This window comes from Lissotriton vulgaris, chromosome 6 (genome assembly GCF_964263255.1).
Source record: "Lissotriton vulgaris chromosome 6, aLisVul1.2, whole genome shotgun sequence".
Lineage (NCBI taxonomy): Eukaryota > Metazoa > Chordata > Amphibia > Caudata > Salamandridae > Lissotriton > Lissotriton vulgaris.
In genome coordinates, this window is record NC_141694.1 from 1,488,053,481 (window position 1) to 1,488,077,077 (window position 23,597).

At 44.9% G+C, this 23,597-nt stretch overlaps 1 protein-coding gene across 1 annotated transcript in view; it reads left to right on the forward strand.

Moving 5' to 3' along the window:
* ERLEC1 (endoplasmic reticulum lectin 1) overlaps window positions 1–23,597 on the forward strand; it is a 284,891-nt gene that overhangs the window by 66,040 nt on the left and 195,254 nt on the right. The gene's annotated exons all lie outside the window — the stretch shown is intronic.

Below are 23,597 nucleotides of genomic sequence, written 5' to 3' on the forward strand. Positions count from 1 at the left end.
GAAAGTCCTCCACCTATTAACCCGTGGTCTGTGAAACTGACCGTACCGCTTACCCTCCTCGTGGCGCTAATTGGTCTTGCTCTAAAACAAGGAAAATGAACGGTATGAACCAACATCGAAACCTATTAAAAAACCAAATGGCACAAAACAACTAAAACAACTGAGAACTGCACTCCCCCTCGGAAAATTCACAGGTCTGTTCATTGTTCTATCCGCAACTGTTGATTCTACTGAAAAAACAAACACGCGAACTCGGTAAGCCTGATCTAAAACTCAACCAGTCTGCAAACCGTTGAGCCCCCCGGGCTTATCACGTACCTTGAAAACTCCTTCTACTAGCTCCTCTGCCGTCTCAACTCGCGCTGTGTAAAACAAGCTGCTGAATACACAAACGTGGCTTCCATCTTTACGTCTCAAGTGCGGAATTTTTACCCAATTGAATTGCTCGCTTTTCTCTCTTCAGTTAATCAGAGACTAGAACGTTAACTGAGCGGCGAACCTGGCTTTACTTCCTTACTACTCAATTAACACATGATCGAAGGTGGAACCCGCTATGGGTCAAAGAATACTCTCTATAATCAGCGTGAAATTTTCTATTTAGGCGGCGCAAAATCCAAAACAAAAGTGAAAAACATGCGAGAAACATGCAGTGTGTCGCAGTGGTATGAACAAATGCAAATGTGGGTGAAAGGCATATAATCATGACGGAGAAACCAGTACAACATACATTTTCTCATGGTGCACAAGCCAATATACATAATCATAAGAAACATGAAAAATCAATGTTTTCATTTAACCCTTTGGGATCCTGTGTTCCTAGCTTTTTTATCCAATAAATCTCTCTCTGCAGGAGAGATCTGGTAAGATCTGTACCTTCAAAATGTTGAACTTGTTCTAATACCGAAAAGTGTAGCTGGGTTATGCTATGCTTAGCCTCCAACCATGCAATTCGATGCAATTTCAAACACTACAGAACATAGAGCGAGAACTCTAGCTTATACACCAGAACAAGCATCTGACATATATTCGTTAATACAAGAGATTAAAACAGCCGACACACAAGGGACCACCATTATTCAACAACTGAAACATTTTGAATTTCTGGCAAGAAGGAAGATCAACCAGAAACTCCATGCATCGACGCTGGTGCAATATCACAGAGTTAAACGCATCCCCAGAGGATTAAGGTTGTCTATCAAACCCATGCTATTTCGGTTTCATTTAAATAAAGAGTTCATGGATCGGTGGTATTAGATCTTAAACAAATGCAGCCTGGATTTAATCCTGTTACTAGTTGAAGAACTAGACAAAGCTATAAATGAGCTTTCGAAGGAAATTGAAGAAATAAAGGCCAATCTAGAAGAAAGAATGGATAAAGTCGACTGGGATAAAGCCCTAGAGGATATCAACACAAGGTTAGATAAACACACAAAAGAAATCCAAGAAGGCAAATTAAGAAAATTTAAGAGGGACACATTAGATTACAAACTGCAAGAAGTGTACACATGGGCAGAAGTATACGCCCAGCGGAGGGTTTACACCAAAAAGAAGACGAATGTGTCATCAGAGGAGAGTTCAGTGTCAGATTCAGAAATCACTGCTAATAGACCATCAGCACGAACACAACTACCAGGGGAATCTACATCAACTAAAACACTTGAAGAAGGAGGGGCACATGCCTCAAGTTCGAAGCAGCCTTTTTTATCCAACGCCGCGGATTCCAGTCAACCACCAGGAGCATCGAAGCAATAGGAAAACAAGGCGAAGTCATAAAAAAACCAAGTACAAGGAGCAAGAAGTAAATCTGGTAGTGAACATCTCAGATATTGAATTGTCGTCCCATCAAACAAGAATCTTGAACAAAGGCTTAGGATTTGTTCCCACCTACACCACCAATATCCTTGAGTGTGAAATTTCTCTATTCAAATTTATGAGAGTTCTAAGACTAAGACATTTCTTTACAAACATAACTCCTGCTCTATCTCAAAGAGAAGAGACCGAATACTTGGAATTTCGCCCTAAATCAAAGTTCCAGGCACCGGTTTCCCATAAAATCTTAGATGCTTTTGAAAGGTCAGTGCGCAATGATTGTCAGAAAATCAATTTACAAAGAAATAAAAAGAAGAATCTATCGAATCAGGATAGAAACATCTTAAAGTCGTTACAAGAAAACTCCGACATCTCCATTCAAAAAGCTGACAAAGGAGGGGCAATTGTTGTGATGAACAAAACATTTTACACTGACAAAGTGGAAGAGCATATCTCCGACACATCGACGTATCTACTACTAGCTAATGATCCTACCAATGAACTTAAAATTACTTTACAGATCATCTTGGAGAATTCTTTGGAATTGGGACATAGTACATCTGTCACCAAACAGTTTCTAACAGTGGAACATCCAAGGAGACCACGTCTCTATATGCTTCCAAAAATCCATAAGAATTTAAACAACCCGCCAATGAGACCGATAGTGACAGGGTGCGGTACCATCTTTGAACCCCTTGGGCACTATATAGACAAATTTCTTCAACCTTTTGTTCAACAGTGGCCTTCATATGTTAAAGACACAACTGACTTCCTATTGAAACTCCAGATGGCAACAGTAAATAGCAGAATGCTGCTCTGCACGATTGATGTATAATCATTGTATACATCTATCCCCCATCAAGGTGGTCTGGAGGCTGTAGAATGAGCGGCTGAGTCAACCTTCAATCCGAGCCAACAAAGTGTTCATCTTGGAAATCCTTCACTTCTGTCTGTATCACAGCTATTTTCAATGGGATGAACGTTACTTTTTACAACAACAAGGTACTTCCATGGGATTTGCAGGGGCTCCTGCATACGCTAATACATTTATGGCCAAATTTGAGTCAGACCACACATACACAGACCAAGATTGGATAAACCATGCAGTAGTTTACTGCACATTCATAGATGACATTTTTGTAATTTGGAACTCAGAGAGATGTCTACTTGAAGAAAAATTGGCTCTACTCAATCAACATAATGAACATATTCAATTTACGTTCAACATAAGCGAAAAGATGATTTCATTTTTGGATGTGGCAATACGCCTAGAAAATTCAGAGTTGCTCACAGAAGTTTTTCGCAAAGACACTGACGTGAACAATGCATTGTTGTTTCAAAGCTTCCACCTCCAAAATTTGAAAAATAATTTACCTTTCTCACAATTTATGAGAATTAAAAGAATTTGTTTAAACAGTGCAGATCTTTGAAAACATTTGGATATTCAACAGAGAAAATACGAAGAAAGAGGATATCCGCAAGAAATACTGGTCAAAACAAGGGAACGCATAAAGGCATGCGAAAGAGACAACTTGCTGCAACAGAGACAGAAGCAAAGGTTAGAAAGACATGTTTTTGTTTCTAAATTTTCTACAAGTTCTCAAAAAATTAAAAACATAGTGAACCGACACTGGGCACTTTTGCAAAATGAAGGAGATTTCAATGGAATTTTTGATCAAAAAACAATTTTTGCCTATACCAGGTCCAAAAACCTGAAAGAATTAGTAAAAACAAAATTGAAACAGAAACAGATCTCATCCTACAAAGGGATGAAAAAATGTGGAAACTGCGTACATTGCAACAATGTTATAGTAGGAACATCCTTACATCATCCCCAAACAGGGAAAACCATACCATTGTTTCATAATACAGACTGTAATTCGAACACTCTGGTTTACTACATAAAGTGCCCATGCGGGAAACTCTATGTTGGTAAAACAGAACGAAAACTAAAAGTGAGAATCACCGAACACAAAAGCACCATTAGTAATCAGTCCATCAAAAGTCCTTTAGCAGTGCACTGGATGGAGGCTAAGCATAGCATAGCCCAGCTACAGTTTTCGGTATTAGAACAAGTTCAACATTTTGAAGGTACAGATCTTACCAGATCTCTCCTGCAGAGAGAGATTTATTGGATAAAAAGGCTAGGAACACAGGATCCCAAAGGGTTAAATGAAAAAATAGATTTTTCATGTTTCTTATGATTATGTATATTGGCTTGTGCACCATGAGAAAATGTATGTTGTACTGGTTTCTCCGTCATGATTATATGCCTTTCACCCACATTTTCATTTGTTCATACCACTGCGACACACTGCATGTTTCTCGCATGTTTTTCACTTTTGTTTTGGATTTTGCGCCGCCTAAATAGAAAATTTTGCGCCGGTTATAGAGAGGATTCTTTGACCCATAGCGGGTTCCACCTTCGATCATGTGTTAATTGAGTAGTAAGGAAGTAAAGCCAGGTTCGCCGCTCAGTTAACGTTCTAGTCTCTGATTAACGGAAGGGAGGAAAGCGAGCGATTCAATTGGGTAAAAATTCCGCACTTCAGACGTAAAGATGGAAGCCACGTTTGTGTATTCAGCAGCTTGTTTTACACAGCGCGAGTTGAGGTGGCAGAGGAGCTAGTAGAAGGAGTTTTCAAGGTACGTGATAAGCCCGGGGGGCTCAACGGTTTGCAGATTGGTTGAGTTTTAGATCAGGCTTACCGAGTTTGCGTATTTGTTTTTTCAGTAGAATCAACAGTTGCGGATAGAACAACGAACAGACCAGTGAATATTCCAAGGGTGAGTGCAGTTCTCAGTTGTTTTAGTTGTTTTGTGCCATTTGGTTTTTTAATAGGTTTCGATGTTGGTTCATACCGTTCATTTTCCTTGTTTTAGAGCAAGACCAATTAGCGCCACGAGGAGGGTAAGCGGTACTGACCGTTTCACAGACCACGGGTTAATAGGTGGAGGACTTTTTGTCACTATTTCATCTTGAGCGCTAGCATCCAAAACACACTAAACTAAACGTATTTTTGGCCCCTTATCTGATGGACTGTTTTTCATTTACATACATGTCTCATTCGTTTAGATTCCAGGCCCCGGAAGAAGAGCCACTTCTGGCTCGAAATGCATCAGGCATTCCCTTGAAACAGTGTAATAGAACATATGTCTGCGAAATCTGTTATGCTTGCCTTCTGTTAATTCGCTTACAATATCAGTTCTACTGTTAAATGAATATTTAAACAGTGAACAATACAGAATGATGAATATAATGTATTGATTTGTAGAAAATGGATTTGTATATATCCTACTTGATTTTGGAAAAAGAATGTTTAATCAGAATTGAAGAATAAAACTAAAATAGTTTTGCCACAGTGGTCGGGTGTGATCTCACTCGAGGTAGGATTGTTTATATTTGCCTCATAAATTAATTACCAGTGTTTAATAGTGCATTAGCTATCAAAGGTGTAGTTGTCCGTTCTTTCTAGGAAACTGCTTTTAAATGAGGAACGTTTGAGTTACAATAGTGCTGCGTCTTGGAACGAAACATGTTTTTGCATTCTTTAAACCTAGCAGTTGGGTTAATTTCTCAAGGAAAGGATTGCAACCTCAATTTTAGGTGAGGGTAGGGATGCTAATGGTTTTTTATGAATCAATGTTCTAGATTTGCACTTGGGCATAAATCAAAAAATATGCAATAAGCAAAATTAACTACAGCAATGCCTACAACCCGAAAGCCAGCTGTTGCCATCAGTTAATAATAAAACTACTCACCCCACACACCTCACAGTCCAATACTTATACAGTAATAAAGGAATTAAATAAATAAACCATAGAACAAGAATAACTGTAGCATTGATAATTCACTTTCTGTAAAATTCAGCATACACACTTTTCAGTGCTGTGACTGGTGTGCAAACTACCATGTTATCCAGCCTAGGGGGAGCTACATCTCTGTGGGGTTATCGTTTGAGGGTGCCTGAGGAATATGTTGCACTTTTAAGTACTTGGGACAGAACCACTCCCTACATTCTGTAGAGAGATAGGAGAGGTATAGGACCGGCTCCTCGGAGAAATCTTTGGGGTCTAGAGACGGTTTCGCCATTCTTAGTGTCTTCCAAATACAATACAGCCAATTTCTGTGCTCTGGGGTTTTATCAGTACCCCAGTGGAACGGGACTACTTGATTTACCCCAGAGAGAGCTAGCGTCATCTACCATCTCTAATGCACTGTAATGCGCAAGTATGTTTTTTAGGTAGACTGAATATAGTGTATGGTGGGAAGCACAGTATCTCAACTCTGGATATTTAATACCTTGCCATGCTAAGTGTCAGTTTGGGTCAGTGCCAGAGGAGAGGTATGAGTGTCCTAGACCCTCACAACCTCTTCAACATCTATCTGTTGGTCTCCAAGGGTACCAGTGAAATAGGCATACAAGAGTGTTACACTAGTATGTTACTAGTTTGGTCATAGTTTCTCTGCCAGTAGCAGAGTGCACTTTAGCACGTGCATTGTGAAATGGATCCTACCACTCCATCAGTAGGATTTCAACCCAGATCGCATTCCCTTCTCCTCTGGCCTGGAGACTTCGTATGTGGAGTTGCTGCCAACAGGAAGGAGTGTAGATGTTTGTCATTGTTTTTCGAAAGGATTCATCTCTCAAATGTACTAAGAAGTCTCTTGTGGTCACCTTTATCGACCTGTTTGTCACCCAGTCTGACCTGTAAATAGTGTGCACATTTCACCTCTGCAAGGCAGAAGTACTTCTTTAGTTGTTCGAAGGAGATCACTTTTTCTTGGTCGACATATCTCCTATGTGTTTGCAACCCACCATTTGCCAATCTTTAAATTGGCCCCCCATTCGTGCTGGAGTAAACTCATGGTTGGAGATTATTGTTGTGAGCAAGGAAGGAAATGTTGTGAGGCCAAACTTCTCAGAGACCTACCCACAGTGCCAGAGTAGATCTGGTAACTGGAGTGGAGTCGAGGCCCCAGTACCTCTGCCCCTTGGACAAGCATGGAAATGTCATACGTGGATTCCAACTGGTATGTGAAGCACCAGTGCTTGTCATTCATATCTCTGTCCCATTCTACCACAGGCCTGGATTAGGGCGCTTGGTTATAATGTAAATGTTGGGAATACCTAGCCCCTCTTTCCATGGGTGTCTGTAACATAATGTGATAGACATGGTATGGTGTAAGACCTTTGTGGCAAATGTGTATATTCCTTGCTGTAGTGTTTTCAAAGTATTCGGAGGTGACTGCAAAGCAAGTTATTAAAACATGAACAGTATCCTAGGAAGAACAGTCCTCTTCATGCAGGCATTCTGCTCAACCATGCATGCAGCTCCCCGCCATCTGTTGAAGGCCCTGGTAGTTTATCGCAACTGTGACTGGCAAGGTATTCACAATTGCCCCAAATATAGAATATCCTTCAGAGCCCAATAAATCTAAAATAGTGAGTGGAACGCTTCTTGTTGTTGTGGCGGGATTTAAAGGATGTGACTTCTGCAGGTTCCGTTTAAAACCTGATCCTTCCCTGCAGCTGTGCCAAGTACTTTGCTGTATAGTTCAGGCCCCTAGCATTGAAATGGACTGCCTTGATGTTGAACGTGAGTAATGTTGACCATTAGAATAATTGGCCTCCCCAGTAAGCATTCCAAATTCCTTGGTTAGTCCGTGTGGATCGTGGGTTATGAATGTCTCTAGCTCCTTTCAGTTGGTGATGCGACCCCCCCCCTTCTCCCCCCCCCCCCCCCCCCCCCCAATACTGTGCAGTCGTGGCTATGGGTTTGAGAGTGAATGCGATAGTTTGTAAACCCTATTATTGACAACTATTACCTCCTAGTAACAGAAACATTGAATAAGTAACTCCTAGCAAATCAGTTTAATAGTAAAGTTCAGAGATGTGCAATGGGGACCTCTTCCTTGGTAAAGAGCAGAGCTGGAGGTACAGCAACGCACCATTCAGGCCAAACTTGTGATGCCAAACACCCACCTCCCCTGCCAAGCCAGCCTTTAGATGCACAATCCGGGCCAGCAGCTCTTCACATAAGACTCAGGCAAACTTTTGTTCACGGGTAGAATTGATTTGCGTGTTTGAGGCATCGTATTGTCGTAGCAAGCTTTCCAGGATGGCTTTTCCCTCCTGGGCCATCATGGACGAGGATCTGACCTCTGGTTCTTCGGAGACAGATTCACCCTCTGCTGCTTATTATACAACCGAGGAGGGGAGTGTGTTGCTTCTCCAAGGGATCTTTGCCTGGGAGACCCAGAATCCTGCATGCCTGAGAGAGCGCAGTTGGAGCAGTCGATCTCGTCAGTTAAAAATGGTGCTGATGAGTTTCCCCAAACTATATTTTATGTTGTTTTTTCTAAGGAAGTAGGTGAACAGGAACTAAAGGCTGACTTGGCAGGGGAGCTGGGAGGTGGGGGTGGTTGGTTTAAAGCCGCTTCGTTTCTAGAGTGTGATGCCTGATAGGTCCTGGAACAGAGAGCTCTTACAGTCCTGAAATTCAATTGGCCCTTTTCCCCATCACTTCATTGTAGGCTACCTTCCCTTTGAGAAATGATGTGGGTATGCAATATGTTGGTTGCTCCAGTTTCCTTTGTCCCGGTGTGTCCCACTCTATGCACTTTGTTTATCACAATTTCACTGGTGCCTTCAGCGGACAGTATGTGTTGAAAAAAATCTCTGTGCATATCAGAAGATGTCTGAACCTTCCTCTTTTTTTTTTTTTTTACATTTATTTATTGATTCAGGTCAAAGCCATATATAGAAAAAATAAACATATCAATATTTCATCTTAGTGATTAACATATTCAACATAAATAAACATAAAAACAATAGAAAATGATTTCAACATCACATAAATACAGTCTGAACAGCAGCTTTGTCTTATTTGATACATGGATAATAATAGCTAGTGATCCAAATAATCTATCAAAGTCTGCCATATTTTGTATCCTCTTTTTTTCGTAATTGATTTAATGGGATATAAATTAAATTCTAAATAAAAAATATTATAAAACTTTGCTCGCCACATTCCATATGTAGGTGCGTCAGGTTTTAGCCACATTGATGATATACAAAGGCGAGCTACAGCCATGGCCATGAATATAATATATCTGTTTTCCTGATAACCTAGAAACAGTTCATTATCATTTGATAATCCAAAAATAATCATCTCTCTAGAAATTTTAACATCGCATTTTGTAATATGTGTTAGAAAGGGTTCTATGGATACAAAAAACGGTTTTAATATAAGGCAGTCTGAAAATATATGTAAAATATCTGCCAGATCACATTGACATCTATAACATTTCCCATTGTTTGTATTACTCCATTTGAGCATTTTAAGTGGTGTATGATAGAGATTAAACAAAGTTTTATAATGCTGTGAATATAAATTGGCAGATAAAATAATTTTATCGGCCATACATATTGATTCTTGAAAAGGTACTACGGATGTACCTAATCTCATACACCATTTTGATACCTGCTGTTCCGTATCATCCTGCTGTAAATTTAACAGATAGTTGTAAATAATCCCTATGCGTGTTGGTTTTCTGAGTATTTCCATAAATTCATTAGGACAGAGTGGTACAATTTTTGGATGTGTATAAATAAAGTTCCGTATTTGCAAATACTTAAAGAAGTCATATTTAGAAAGGCTGTATTCATCTCTCAGCTCCTGGAATGAGGCGATTGTACCATTTTTAACCATGTACCATTTTTAACCATGTCCCCAATGGCTATTATACCCTTTTCCCGCCATATACCCATAATACGATCCCTGAATGTTAACAGGAGCAACTCTATAGAGTTGCACTGAGTATAAAAATTGACACGTCCCAGTGAAATGAGCTTCCGTATAGAACGCCATGCTTTAAAGGCGGACATTATAAGTTTAAATCTGGTTCTTTTATAGTAACTAGGTTCTATAAAACGGAGTAGCATTTGCCGAGATTGTGGGCCTAATAGAAGAGAAAAAATATCAGGGCTTTCAAATGTAGGTGGAGTTCCGCCTATTGAAAAATATTTAACATTTTGCATAAGGCATGCCAAATAATATAGTGCAAAATTCGGGACTCCCCAACCCCCCTTAAAATTGGTAATGTCATATATTTGAATGCTCTCCGCGATGATTTCCCACCCCATAAAAATCGATCAGTTATAGATTGCAATTTCCTCAATTGTAGTGTAGGTATTTCCAATGGTATTGCTCGAAAATAATATAAAACTTTCGGTAGAATAGTCATTTTTAAGACATTATGTCTCCCAACCAATGATAGATGTAGACATTCAATTTTCTCTAGTTGACTTTTAACTGATCCTAATATATCTGACCAGTTTGCCATAACTAACTGTTGAGGTAGCAATCTAATTTTGATGCCTAGATATTTAGCCTCTAGAGTGACCCTGCTATCATTAGTACATAATCCTACTGAGCATATGACCTGTGTTTTTTGGCTATTAAGTTTGTACCCAGCCACATTGCCGAATTCACGAGTCAAATTTTCCATTTCAGTTAATGCAGATTCTGGATCAGATGTTATAACTGCGATATCGTCAGCATAGGCGAACACCCGTATATCACATCCAGGCAAAACCATGGGTTGAATTTGTTGAGATGACATTAATGCCTTAATCATTGGTTCTATATAAATAGCGGATAGCAAGGGTGAGCAGGGGCACCCCTGTTGCGTGCCCCGCGTGATATTGACTGCCATTGACTCTTGTCCTGAAATACAGATCTTAGCCATCGGGTGTCTATACATAATTTGTAAAGCAAATATAAATCGTGATCCAAATCCCATTTTCACCAAGATTGCCCACAGAAATGCCCATGAGACGCGATCGAACGCTTTCTCTGTGTCTAAAAACACCAATCCGACGTCTTTATGTTCTGCAGTAGCATAATCTAGTGTTGCAATAACCCGGTGTACATGGTTAATAGTGCCACGATCTGGGAGAAAGCCATGTTGTTGTTCAGAAACTAAAGTTGGAACAATTTGACTCAAACGGTTCGCGAGAATTTTAGAATACAATTTTGCGTCCGCATTTATAAGTGAAATGGGACGATACGACCCAGGTAGATGCGAAGGTTTGTCTTTTTTGGGGAATATAACTATGCTAGCATCTTCCCATGATGGTGGGGGGTGGCCACTCTGAGCTTCTAAAAACGTTGCGAGCATATCGCTCTTGATTATAGGGAATATCATTTGATAAATTTCTAATGGGAGTTTATCAGGACCACAAGGCTTCCCCAGGGCCAGTTCTTTCAGGGAGGTCTCAAGTTCTTCAATTGTAATTGGGAGCTCTAATTGTTCCTGTTGTGCCAGATCTAATTGGGGCAATTCCAATTTATCTATATATTGATTGAGTAAATCAGATGAAAGATCTTCTTGGGTATAAAGATTTGTATAATACTCATAAAAGACCTGCAATATCCCCTCTGGTGACTCTATTAGGGTTCCCTGATTATTTTCTATAGAATTTATACGCTGTAAAGTCTGTCTTCCACGCATTCACTGAGCTAGACATCTACCCACATTTTCTCCATATTCATATCTTTCTGCACGAAAAGCCTTATATTGTTGTGCTATGTCCTGACTCCAGACCCCATTTATCTTAGCTTTATGCTTCGCAACTTCGTTTTGTTTCACTATCTCGATGTAATCTAATATCGCGCATTAAATCATGTTCTGCATTGATTAGATCTTGTATTAATTCTGTCATTATATTATTTCTTTTCTTTTGTATACTCCAACTATAGCTACAGGTTTCACCTCGTAATCCTGCCTTAAAACAATCCCATACCATTGCATAGGATGTAGAGCCTCTATTAAGATCGAAAAATTGCTGAGCCCAATCCATTAATTGTTTCATATATATTTCATCTGATAAAAGTTTCCTATTAAAAGTGAAAGATCTTTGGGTTCGTTCGATGTTAGGTATAGGTATATCCATGACAATTGGAGCATGATCTGAAGTGATACGTGGTTTACCTAGCATACTAGATCCTTGCGCCATATGTCTAGGTATAAAAATGTAGTCTATTCGCACAAATTTCTTGTGCGGCGAAGAAAAAAAAGTGTCAAGAGAGAGAAAAGGCAAGATGGCGCCTGCACGTCAGACGTGTTTGTGAGAGCTCCGTTTGGGCGTACCAACTAGCAGCTGTACCTGAGCTTTAGGCGGTGATTTCTGCTACCGCTAGACTAAGTCTTCATCCCGCTGGTGTTTTGCTGCTGCTTCGCCGATATTTTGCGGTATTTTGAGCTGCATAGGGGAGTTTTCTGGAGCTTTCCTGGAGTGCTCTGGCTCAAGGAGTACAATTCTCTGCCTGAGTGGGAGGCACCCGCTGTGCCGAGCACGGCTGCTGCGCGGCTCTGCAGCGGCACCTGGAACGATCGAACGCCGATTCTGGTGCACAGAGAGATACACAGAGGGACGCCTCAGCACGCCAGGAGTCGATAGCTGAGAGCGGAGAGCTGCATGAAACCACCACGGAGCGGATACCGGAGAAACAACGCTGAAAGCTGTTGAATTTGGCCCTAGCCAGGAAAAACAGCACAGGAATAATTGAGTAAGACTTTTTCCTTTTTTTTCCCCTGAAGCGGAATTAAAAGTAATTTAAATGTAGTGGAGGGGAAAAAAAAACCGCTGGTACTCTATTTTATCTTCTATTATAAAAACGGACTTTTGAAGGGGCTAAAAGGATTAAAAGTGGCTTCCAAGCTTAAAGAGACTTGATAAACGGCGTGATCAACATAATTGGCAGAGCTTATTAGCTGAAAGGCAGTCTTTTGCAGTTATTTCTATAAGCTGCATGGTATAAGGATTTTTTCTTTTTCTTTTTGCAATATGGCCCCAAAAACTGCTCGTGGTGGTAAAACCAGACCTAGCGGCGATAATCCGATCGGGACTCGAGCTGCACTAGCGGCAAAATCAAGGCAAGATACTAGCAATAATGACCCGGATAACAGCCAACTGGGCACCCCAAAAATTCCACAAATGTTCAACTCCAAAGCAAAAGCAACAACCATAACAATCACTAAGCCTCAGAATGATGGCAGTGGAACTGAAAAGGGCGGTTTACCTCTGGACAATGATCAAGATGGGACCTTGGTAGAGGCACTCGAACAGTTAATAGTCTCTCCGACAACCTTTTCAATTAATCCACCCACATATGCCTCTTCATCTGATCCCCCCGCATTGCCAGAAACGCAAAATGCTGCTGCTTTCAATGTTAGCGATAAGAGGGGGGCTGAAGGGAATGCTGAACTGGACCCATTTCGAGCTGAAGGGTTAGAATGCGATGGCGACCCCATCGGTAGTAAAGATAGTGAATTTTACTCACTTTCAGAACATTCCGAGGGGTCTGATTTGGAAGAGGATTTAGAGGAGGGGATTGAAGATGTGAGTAAGGAAAATACAAGCAAGGAAACACGTGCTAGTGCTGCAGGTGATATGCGGTCAACTAGATCTTGAAGCGAGGAAACTTCAGAAGGTGACCCAACTATAATAGATCAAGATCTAGATCAGGATCTAGCAGATCCTAATCAACAAACCAGCTCTAGTCCTGGATTTCCTAATCAAACGCCAATAGACATTATACTGAAAGCCATCTCAGAACAACGACTAGAGGCAAAAGCCGAGCACTTAAACTCACAATGCTTTAAAAAACTCCAGAACACGGTGCGACGCCTAGCCAAGTCGTGTAATGATTTTACAGACGGAATGGCAGAAGCGGAAGGACGTATATCTACATTAGAGGACCAAGTAACACACATTAAAACTAGTCTCGATGACTCCAAGGGGCAGAAAGAAGATGTGAACTCTAAACTGGTTGATTTGGAGAATAGACTTCGTCGCAATAATCTGCAAATTTTGGGTGTTCCAGAAGGAAGTGAGGGGCAAGATGTACGACAATTTGTTGTGGAACTTTTTGAAGATGCTTTTCCTGATGTTAAAGACTGGCAATGGTCTCAGGAGATTCAGAGGGCACATTGTAGGAGAGTAGGGTCTGCAATCCTATGATCACCCAGATTTTTTGCTTTTGTTTCACTGGTTTACGACTTTCTCTGGCTGTGGGCCTGCCAATCAGACCCACAGCCTGGCTGTTCTCTTTCTAAATTACAACATGTACCCTAGGTGCATTTACCAATTGGTACTGGGCCACCTTATCAGACCCTGTACCTCAGGGCATAGGTGTACCCAGGGCTGCCAGGGGCTGCAGCATGTATTATGCCACCCCTGGCTGGCCTCCTAAATTTGACACAACTGGCTGCATGACAGCTGGGGCAAAGTCGTGTAATCACCCTTTGCTGTAGGTGTAGTATACCTATACCCAACCCTAAAATAGACACACAGATTCCTATCAGCCACTCCTATGGCAGGCCTTGACAATCCTGAAGGCAGAGTGCTTGGAATCGTGTGAGATGGTGCTCTGGCATGAGCTGAGCCTGTCTGCAGCTTGCGGAACCAAGTCCTAATAGCTGTTCCATGATATCGCATACCATATACTCTTAAGTGCATTATAATCCTCGCGGTTAAATGCTAACTTTGGTATTGCTTTATCAAAACATGTCGAGTAAGGTGTCATACGAATTGGAATACTAACCCCTCGCCAATTCTGGCGACGGGGTTAGCATTCCACCCTTCTAGAGGGACACGACATGTATGTAACTGTGAACCCCGGTTAAAGTTAACTGAAGCCTCAGCTCCACAAAATGGATGCTGCCACCACAGACACGAGTCTGACCTCCTGCTGCTGGGAGTCCTTCCAGCGAGGGAGGCCTGGACAAAGGGTTTCCTGTCCGGGGCGGTGCTAGCACCATCCCAGACATGGTTTTGTGTATCCTGGGTAGGCAGGACTTTTCAGGAAGGTGACTGCTGAGTGGCACCCCGGTGCTCACTACGCATAGGCCGGTCAGAACCAGTTCCAGGGGCACACCAGCCCCTGGCCTGGGGAAAGTCCGGCATGGCAGAGGGGTGTAACCACCCCCCTCCTAGTCCCACCCATAGGCAGGACCTAGTCACCGGGTCAGCCCCCTTTTTTAGTATAAAGATGGGAGCGGGCCCCCTGTTCAAATTAGATCATCTTTGGAATCAAGACACGACTTTCTGCGAAAGGACTTCAAGATTTCCTTCTTCAAGATTCTCCCTTGTGGCTAAGGAGTAGTCACCCTGCATCAAGCGGGCACCATCCTAAGAACACTGCGGTCTGCTGCAAGTCCTTCTTCACGAATCCGACGACCCAGCTCGACGAGACCCGGCTTCCCTGGCACCTCTGACCTCTACTCACCTCTACAGCAAAGCTGAGAACCGTGAGTGCGACGAGACCTCGAGGGACCGACGATCGCCAAGACTGCACGACTTCTTTGCAACAAGCCCACCGAGTCTTCCACTGGTGAGTGCTTTGGGGTCCGAGAAGCCCCCACCCTGAGCAGCTCCAGCACCGAAGATCAGCCCTCCAGCATCTCCACGATCTGCGTGGGGCCCTTCTGCTTTTGCGTGCTCACCGCGCTGTGTGGCTACTAGCCGGCTGGCTTGTGGCCTTCTACACGACGCCCGACGACATCACTGCTGCTGGTCTGGTTGCTCCAGACTGGCCCTTGCTTCCTTCTTCAAGAGAGGCACCCCAGACCCTCCTGGTCCACTCCAGACGCCATTTTAGGTCCACCGCGTGGGCTTGAATTTGCCAAGGCTTTGTTGCCCAATCCTGGGTCCAGCGACGCCGACAGCTTCATCCATCGTGGGACAGATCGCTCCTCCATCCTGGTCGCCGACAACTCCTCCTGGTCCGTGAGATCTGCGGTCACAGCGTCACCCACTCACCTAGTCGAGGTGGCTACCATCCGGTGCCCTCCTGGTGCCCACTGACTACTGGCTAGTAGTCTCGAACTTGGTCCCCTCTGCTTTCAGGTGTCATCTCCCATCGATCCAGGCTTGGATCCACCGAACTTTCTTCACTGGTCGCCTGCCAGCAACTTCTTTCTTCCAGGCTCCTGGTCCGTCTACGAGGATTCCCGACGTCTTTTGAGTCCTATGCAGCTGCAGCCCCTGGGCTAGGTAACTTCGGCATTTCGGTGCCCCAGCATAGCCTCACTATCCAAGGGTCAGAATCCACTTTCGTTTTCCTCCTACCAGGTCGGGTTCGCCCGAGAACACTAACTTTGCAATTCCTAGCTACCATAGACTTTGTCCCGCATCTCGCGTGAGAGTGCACACACTGCACCCGAGTCCCCTGGGTCTCCTAGAAGTAATCTAACGTTTCTATAGTCCAGTCCTAGCGATTCCAAAGGCTATTAGTACTGTACTTATCTGCTAGTAATTTCGCATTCCACTTTTCAAGTATATGGTTTTCCGTGCCCCTCGGGCATTTGTATATACTGTGCTAACTTAAGTATTTTTGTAAGAGTTTTGATTTGTGCTTAGTACCCTGTCCTCATAAAGAGTACAGGGCTGTTGTGATTCTTAATAAATAACTGTTTATTTTCATAACACTTGTGTGGTGTCCTTTCACTTGGTGTTCAAGGGGTATATGTGGTATAACAGCTGGCTTAACACGCCCTCTCGAGTCTTTAGCCTTAGACTGCTCGTATCCACGCTACTAGGATAGCTGGTCTATAAGGTTGACTTACAACCAATCATCAATAAGGGTTGCTGGACTGATACATAGTGTTCACTAGAATAGTGAGCACTGCATATCAGGCCACCTTCTCACATTGGTGAGCAGCGGTTGGGATTTGAGCTTGCTGTTGTTTTACCACACGTATCCTAAGAATATCTTGTTGAAAGATCACATAAGTACTGTTAGTACATATAACTAAGCTTAGAATACTCTGAGTTCTACTGAACCAGCTGTTGCAGCTACTCAAGGCTTAGCACACCTTGGCTGCAACTCTTAGCAAGGGATCAGTAGGTAAACACATAGTGTAGGTAGGTGCATCACTTACACCACACTAGAAACAGTATGTCGGACAAAGGAGGAAACTCTGAGTCTCCCCTTGTGTCAGTTGACCCTCCACAGGTCATCCCTTCAGGATATACTGTGCTTAGCTTCCATGAGTTACGACAAGTATGTACCTCTAGGAAGATTAAGCAAGGGGCTAACCCCACCACCTCCTTTCTGATTGGTCTCCTAGAGACTTATGATGCCAGAAAGGCTGAGAGACTTCTTAGCCCTTCTAATCCAGAAGGAGGCATGCCTCCCCTTGAGGGAACCAGGGGAGATCCTGACCTAATCCACCTCTCAACTGAGAACGAAGATGTGGAGGGGGATGAGGATGAGGATCCCTCTGGGGATGAGGCAGACAAGGGACAGGTAGAAGTCAGTAGACTAACCAGGTCCAACTTAAGCAAACATGACAGTGGTACTGGGGGACCCCTGGGGCCACTATCAGGTCAGCTTAACATTGGGAATGGACGAGCCAGATCTCTGTCAAGAGGCTCTGGCAGATCCCTTCAAACCAATGGCTCTCACAACTCTTCTCAAAGAGGGATGACTTCCCCTCAGAGGAGAGTGTATGTAGCTAAAGAAAGGGCAGCCAATCTGAGGATTGAAAGGGAAGAACTTGCCCTGGCCAAAGAAAGGCTTGCCTTTGCTAGAGAGCAACAGTTAAGTGGGGTAGTCCCCACTGGTGGCAGCATTGTACCTAGCAATAGGGAAAGGAGTTTTGATACAAAGCACCTTGGTAAGATAGTGCCCCCCTTTAAACAAGGGGATGACATCCACAAATGGTTTACTGCTTTGGAGAGGGCCTGCACTGTGCAAGGTGTTCCCCAGAGTCAGTGGGCAGCTATCTTGTGGCTCTCCTTTGAAGGTAAAGGTAGAGACAAGCTCCTCACCACAAGGGTAGAGGATGCTAACAATTACCAAATCTTGAAAAATACACTGGTGGAAGGGTTTGGCCTAACCACTGAGCAGTACAGGGTGCTGTTCAGGGATACCCAGAAAACTCAGTCTCAAGATTGGTCTGACTTTGTAGATTGTGCCACTAAGGCTTTTGAGGGCTGGTTGCTGGGCAGTAAGGTTACTGATTATAAAGGATTGTATAATTTGATGATGAGAGAACAAATTTTAAACAATTGTCAGAACCAGTTGTTGCATCAGCATCTTGTTGACTCAGATCTGACCTCTCCCCAAGAATTGGGAAAGAAGGCAGACAGATGGGTTAGAACAAGAGTTAAACAGAACCAGGGCCAGAATCAAGGTGGTCAGAAGAAAGCAGACCAGAAGGGTAAAGATTCTAAGGGGGAACAAAATGACCAGAAGTCTTCGACAGGTCCCCAACAACCCAAAGAAGGTGGGGGTCAGGCTCCCCAAAAGAAGAAAGAAGGCCAATCTAAAAGGTGGTGCCAATACTGCAAAAGTAAAACTCACTAGTTTAGTGAGTGCACCAAGAAAGGAGGAGGGCAGACTCCTGCCACTGCAGCCCCTAAGGCACCTGTGCCCCCTAGTACAGTCAGCAGTGGTAGTGCACCTCCCAAGGGTTTAGTAGGGTTAACCCTGGGTTCTGAGGGGTGTGACAACTTAGTTGGTACACTCACTCAAGCTGTCCTTGTCAGTACAGGGGATATGGACATGTCCCCTGACATAAGTCCCAATACTTTGGGCAAATACAGACAGACACCTTTCATTAATGGAAAAATGGCTCAGGCCTATAGGGACACTTGTGCCAGTGTCACAATGGTGACACCTAACTTTGTGGACCCTGGACAGATCATGCCAGGTACAGAATTCCTGGTGACCAATGCAAGCAATGTCACTACCAATCACAGTATGGCAATTGTAGCTTTCTCCTGGGGAGGGGTAACTGGCCAAAAGAAGGTTGTAGTTAGTTCAGACCTCCCAGTGGATTGTTTGTTGGGCAATGATTTGGAGTCATCACAATGGTCAGAAGTGGAGCAGAGGACTCACATGGAAATGTTAGGCTTGCCAGCACATGTGTTTGCTGTGACCAGGTCACAGGTCAGGAAATGCCCCACTGAACAGGTGCTGGATCCTGGAACAATGGACCAGACACCTCCCAAGAAGAAGAGCAGTAGGGTTAAGGCTGTGCCTTCCCCCTTGCCCCAGGTTGAGGATCAAGTCTCAGAGGAGGCTGACCTACAGGAATTGAGGGAAACTGAGCCCAGAGAGTTTGAACTTAATCAAGTTGAATTCTTGGGTTCAGGGGGCCCCTCAAGGGAAGACCTGGGGAAGGACCAGTTAAGCTGCCCTTCCCTTGGACCCCTCAGACAGCAGGCTGCTGCTGAGGCTGCTGGGAACGCCACAGGTACCCACAAGGTATACTGGGAAGATGGACTCCTGTACACTGAGTCAAGAGACCCCAAGCCTGGCATGACCAGGAGGCTGGTTGTACCCTTGTCTCAGAGAGGTTTCCTACTTACCTTGGCCCATGAGATTCCCTTAGCAGGTCACCTAGGCCAGACAAAGACTTGGGACAGGCTTGTCTCACACTTTCACTGGCCTCACATGAATGAGGATACCAAGGAGTTTTGTCGCTCCTGTGTCACTTGCCAAGCCAGTGGTAAGTCAGGTGGCACAACAAAGGCCCCCCTTATACCAATGCCTGTGGTGGGAGTGCCCTTTGAAAGAGTGGGGATTGACATTGTTGGTCCAATGGAACCCCAGACAGCATCAGGGCACAAGTTTATACTGGTGGTAGTGGATCATGCCACCAGGTATCCTGAAGCTATTCCACTTAGGACCACCACAGCACCTGTGGTGGCAAGGGCCCTAGTTGGAGTGTTCTCCAGAGTGGGCTTCCCTAAGGAGGTTGTCTCTGACAGAGGTGCAAACTTCATGTCAAGCTACTTAACTGCTATGTGGAAGGAATGTGGTGTCAACTACAAGTTCACTACACCCTATCATCCACAATGCAATGGGCTTGTTGAAAGGTTCAACAGGACCCTAAAAGGGATGATTCATGGGCTACCTGAAAAGCTCAGGCGTAGATGGGATGTCCTGATTCCCTGCCTTCTGTTTGCTTACAGAGAGGTCCCACAAAAGGGGGTTGGCTACAGCCCTTTTGAACTTTTGTATGGGCATCCTGTGAGAGGCCCCCTGTGTTTGGTGAAGGAAGGATGGGAGAGACCTCTCAAAAAGCCTGCAACCAGCATAGTGGACTATGTACTTGGTCTCCGCTCTAGGATGGCTGAGTATATGGAGAAGGCATCAGAAAACCTTAAGGCCAGCCAAGAACTTCAAAAAGCTTGGCATGACCAAAAGGCTGTCCTGACTGTTTATCAGCCTGGACAGAAGGTGTGGGTGTTGGAGCCAGTGGCCCCAGCAGCACTCAAAGACAAATGGTCTGGGCCCCACACAATTCTTGAGCAAAAGGGAGAGGTCACCTACCTGGTGGACCTTGGAACTCCCAGGAGCCCCCACAGGGTGCTCCATGTCAACAGGCTCAAAGCATATGTCGACAGGAAGGACATGAGCTTGCTCATGGCCATAGATGAGGGACAGGAGGAAGAGAGTGACCCTCTCCCAGACCTGCTCACTCAGAATCCTGATGATGGGTCAGTAGATGGTGTTGTCTTTTGTGGCAGCCTCTCTGAGCATCAACAGAAAGACTGTAAACAGGTTCTTCAGTCTTTCAGACATATGTTTTCTCTGACACCCAGTCAGACCAATTGGTGTACCCGTGAGGTTGACACTGGTGACAGTCTGCCAGTTAAGAGTAAAATCTACAGGCAGCCTGATCATGTTAGAGACTGCATAAAAACTGAAGTGCAGAAAATGTTGGAGTTGGGAGTCATTGAACCCTCAGATAGCCCTTGGGCTAGTCCAGTAGTTCTAGTGCCAAAGCCTCACACCCAGGGTGGTAAGAGAGAGATGAGGTTTTGCGTAGACTACAGGGGTCTCAATGCAGTCACTAAGACTGATGCCCACCCAATACCAAGGGCAGATGAGCTGATAGATTGGCTTCTGCCAACTACTTAAGCACATTTGACTTAACAGCTGGGTATTGGCAAATCAGGTTAGCTGAGGATGCCAAGCCCAAGGCAGCATTTTCAACCCCTGGTGGGCATTATCAATTTGTGGTGATGCCCTTTGGTCTGAAAAATGCACCTGCCACCTTCCAAAGGTTGGTGAATCAAGTCCTTACTGGGCTGGATGACTTCTGTGCAGCATATCTAGATGATATTGCTGTCTTTAGCTCCACCTGGGAGGAACACCTGGTCCACCTGAGGAAAGTGTTAGAGGCTCTGCAAGCAGCAGGCCTCACTATCAAGGCCACCAAGTGCCAGATAGGGCAGACACAGGTTGTATACCTGGGCCACCTTGTAGGTGGAGGCCAGGTTCAGCCACTGGAGAGCAAAATACAGTCAATCAGGGACTGGGCGCCTCCAACCACCCAGACTCAGGTTCGAGCTTTCTTGGGCCTGACTGGATACTACAGAAAGTTTGTCAGGAACTATGGTTCAATTGTGACACCATTAAATGAACTGACAAGTAAGAAAATGCCAAAAAAAGTTCAGTGGACAGCAGGCTGTCAAAAAGCATTCGATGACCTAAAGCAGGCCATGTGCACAGCACCTATCCTTAAGAGTCCAGACTACTCCAAACCATTCATTGTCCAAACAGATGCTTCTGAGTTGGGTGTGGGAGCTGTTCTATCTCAGCTGAATTTTGATGGTCAAGACCAGCCCATTGCTTTTATAAGCAGAAGGCTGACCCCCAGAGAGAAGAATTGGTCAGCTATTGAGAGGGAGGCCTTTGCTGTGGTTTGGGCCCTGAAGAAGCTGAGGCCATACTTGTTTGGCACTCACTTCAAGATTCAGACCGACCATAAGCCCCTCTTGTGGCTAAATCAGATGAAGGGTGAAAACCCCAAACTGCTTAGGTGGTCCATTTCCCTACAGGGGATGGACTTTACAGTGGAACATAGACCTGGTACTGATCATGGCAATGCCGATGGGCTCTCCAGATATTTCCACTTAGAACAAGAAGACTCACCTGGTCAAGGTTAGCTTATTGTCCCAAAGTTTGGGGGGGGGGGGGGGGGGGTCATGTAAGAGAGTAGGGTCTGCAATCCTATGATCACCCAGATTTTTTGCTTTTGTTTCACTGGTTTACGACTTTCTCTGGCTGTGGGCCTGCCAATCAGACCCACAGCCTGGCTGTTCTCTTTCTAAATTACAACATGTACCCTAGGTGCATTTACCAATTGGTACTGGGCCACCTTATCAGACCCTGTACCTCAGGGCATAGGTGTACCCAGGGCTGCCAGGGGCTGCAGCATGTATTATGCCACCCCTGGCTGGCCTCCTAAATTTGACACAACTGGCTGCATGACAGCTGGGGCAAAGTCGTGTAATCACCCTTTGCTGTAGGTGTAGTATACCTATACCTAACCCTAAAATGGACACACAGATTCCGATCAGTCACTCCTATGGCAGGCCTTGACAATCCTGAAGGCAGAGTGCTTGGAATCGTGTGAGATGGTGCTCTGGCATGAGCTGAGCCTGTCTGCAGCTTGCGGAACCAAGTCCTAATAGCTGTTCCATGATATCGCATACCATATACTCTTAAGTGCATTATAATCCTCGCGGTTAAATGCTAACTTTGGTATTGCTTTATCAAAACATGTCGAGTAAGGTGTCATACGAATTGGAATACTAACCCCTCGCCAATTCTGGCGACGGGGTTAGCATTCCACCCTTCTAGAGGGACACGACATGTATGTAACTGTGAACCCCGGTTAAAGTTAACTGAAGCCTCAGCTCCACAAAATGGATGCTGCCACCACAGACACGAGTCTGACCTCCTGCTGCTGGGAGTCCTTCCAGCGAGGGAGGCCTGGACAAAGGGTTTCCTGTCCGGGGCGGTGCTAGCACCATCCCAGACATGGTTTTGTGTATCCTGGGTAGGCAGGGCTTTTCAGGAAGGTGACTGCTGAGTGGCACCCCGGTGCTCACTACGCATAGGCCGGTCAGAACCAGTTCCAGGGGCACACCAGCCCCTGGCCTGGGGAAAGTCCGGCATGGCAGAGGGGTGTAACCACCCCCCTCCTAGTCCCACCCATAGGCAAGACCTAGTCACCGGGTCAGCCCCCTTTTTTAGTATAAAGATGGGAGCGGGCCCCCTGTTCAAATTAGATCATCTTTGGAATCCAGACACGACTTTCTGCGAAAGGACTTCAAGATTTCCTTCTTCAAGATTCTCCCTTGTGGCTAAGGAGTAGTCACCCTGCATCAAGCGGGCACCATCCTAAGAACACTGCGGTCTGCTGCAAGTCCTTCTTCACGAATCCGACGACCCAGCTCGACGAGACCCGGCTTCCCTGGCACCTCTGACCTCTACTCACCTCTACAGCAAAGCTGAGAACCGTGAGTGCGACGAGACCTCGACGGACCGACGTTCGCCAAGACTGCACGACTTCTTTGCAACAAGCCCACCGAGTCTTCCACTGGTGAGTGCTTTGGGGTCCGAGAAGCCCCCACCCTGAGCAGCTCCAGCACCGAAGATCAGCCCTCCAGCATCTCCACGATCTGCGTGGGGCCCTTCTGCTTTTGCGTGCTCACCGCGCTGTGTGGCTACTAGCCGGCTGGCTTGTGGCCTTCTACACGACGCCCGACGACATCACTGCTGCTGGTCTGGTTGCTCCAGACTGGCCCTTGCTTCCTTCTTCAAGAGAGGCACCCCAGACCCTCCTGGTCCACTCCAGACGCCATTTTAGGTCCACCGCGTGGGCTTGAATTTGCCAAGGCTTTGTTGCCCAATCCTGGGTCCAGCGACGCCGACAGCTTCATCCATCGTGGGACAGATCGCTCCTCCAT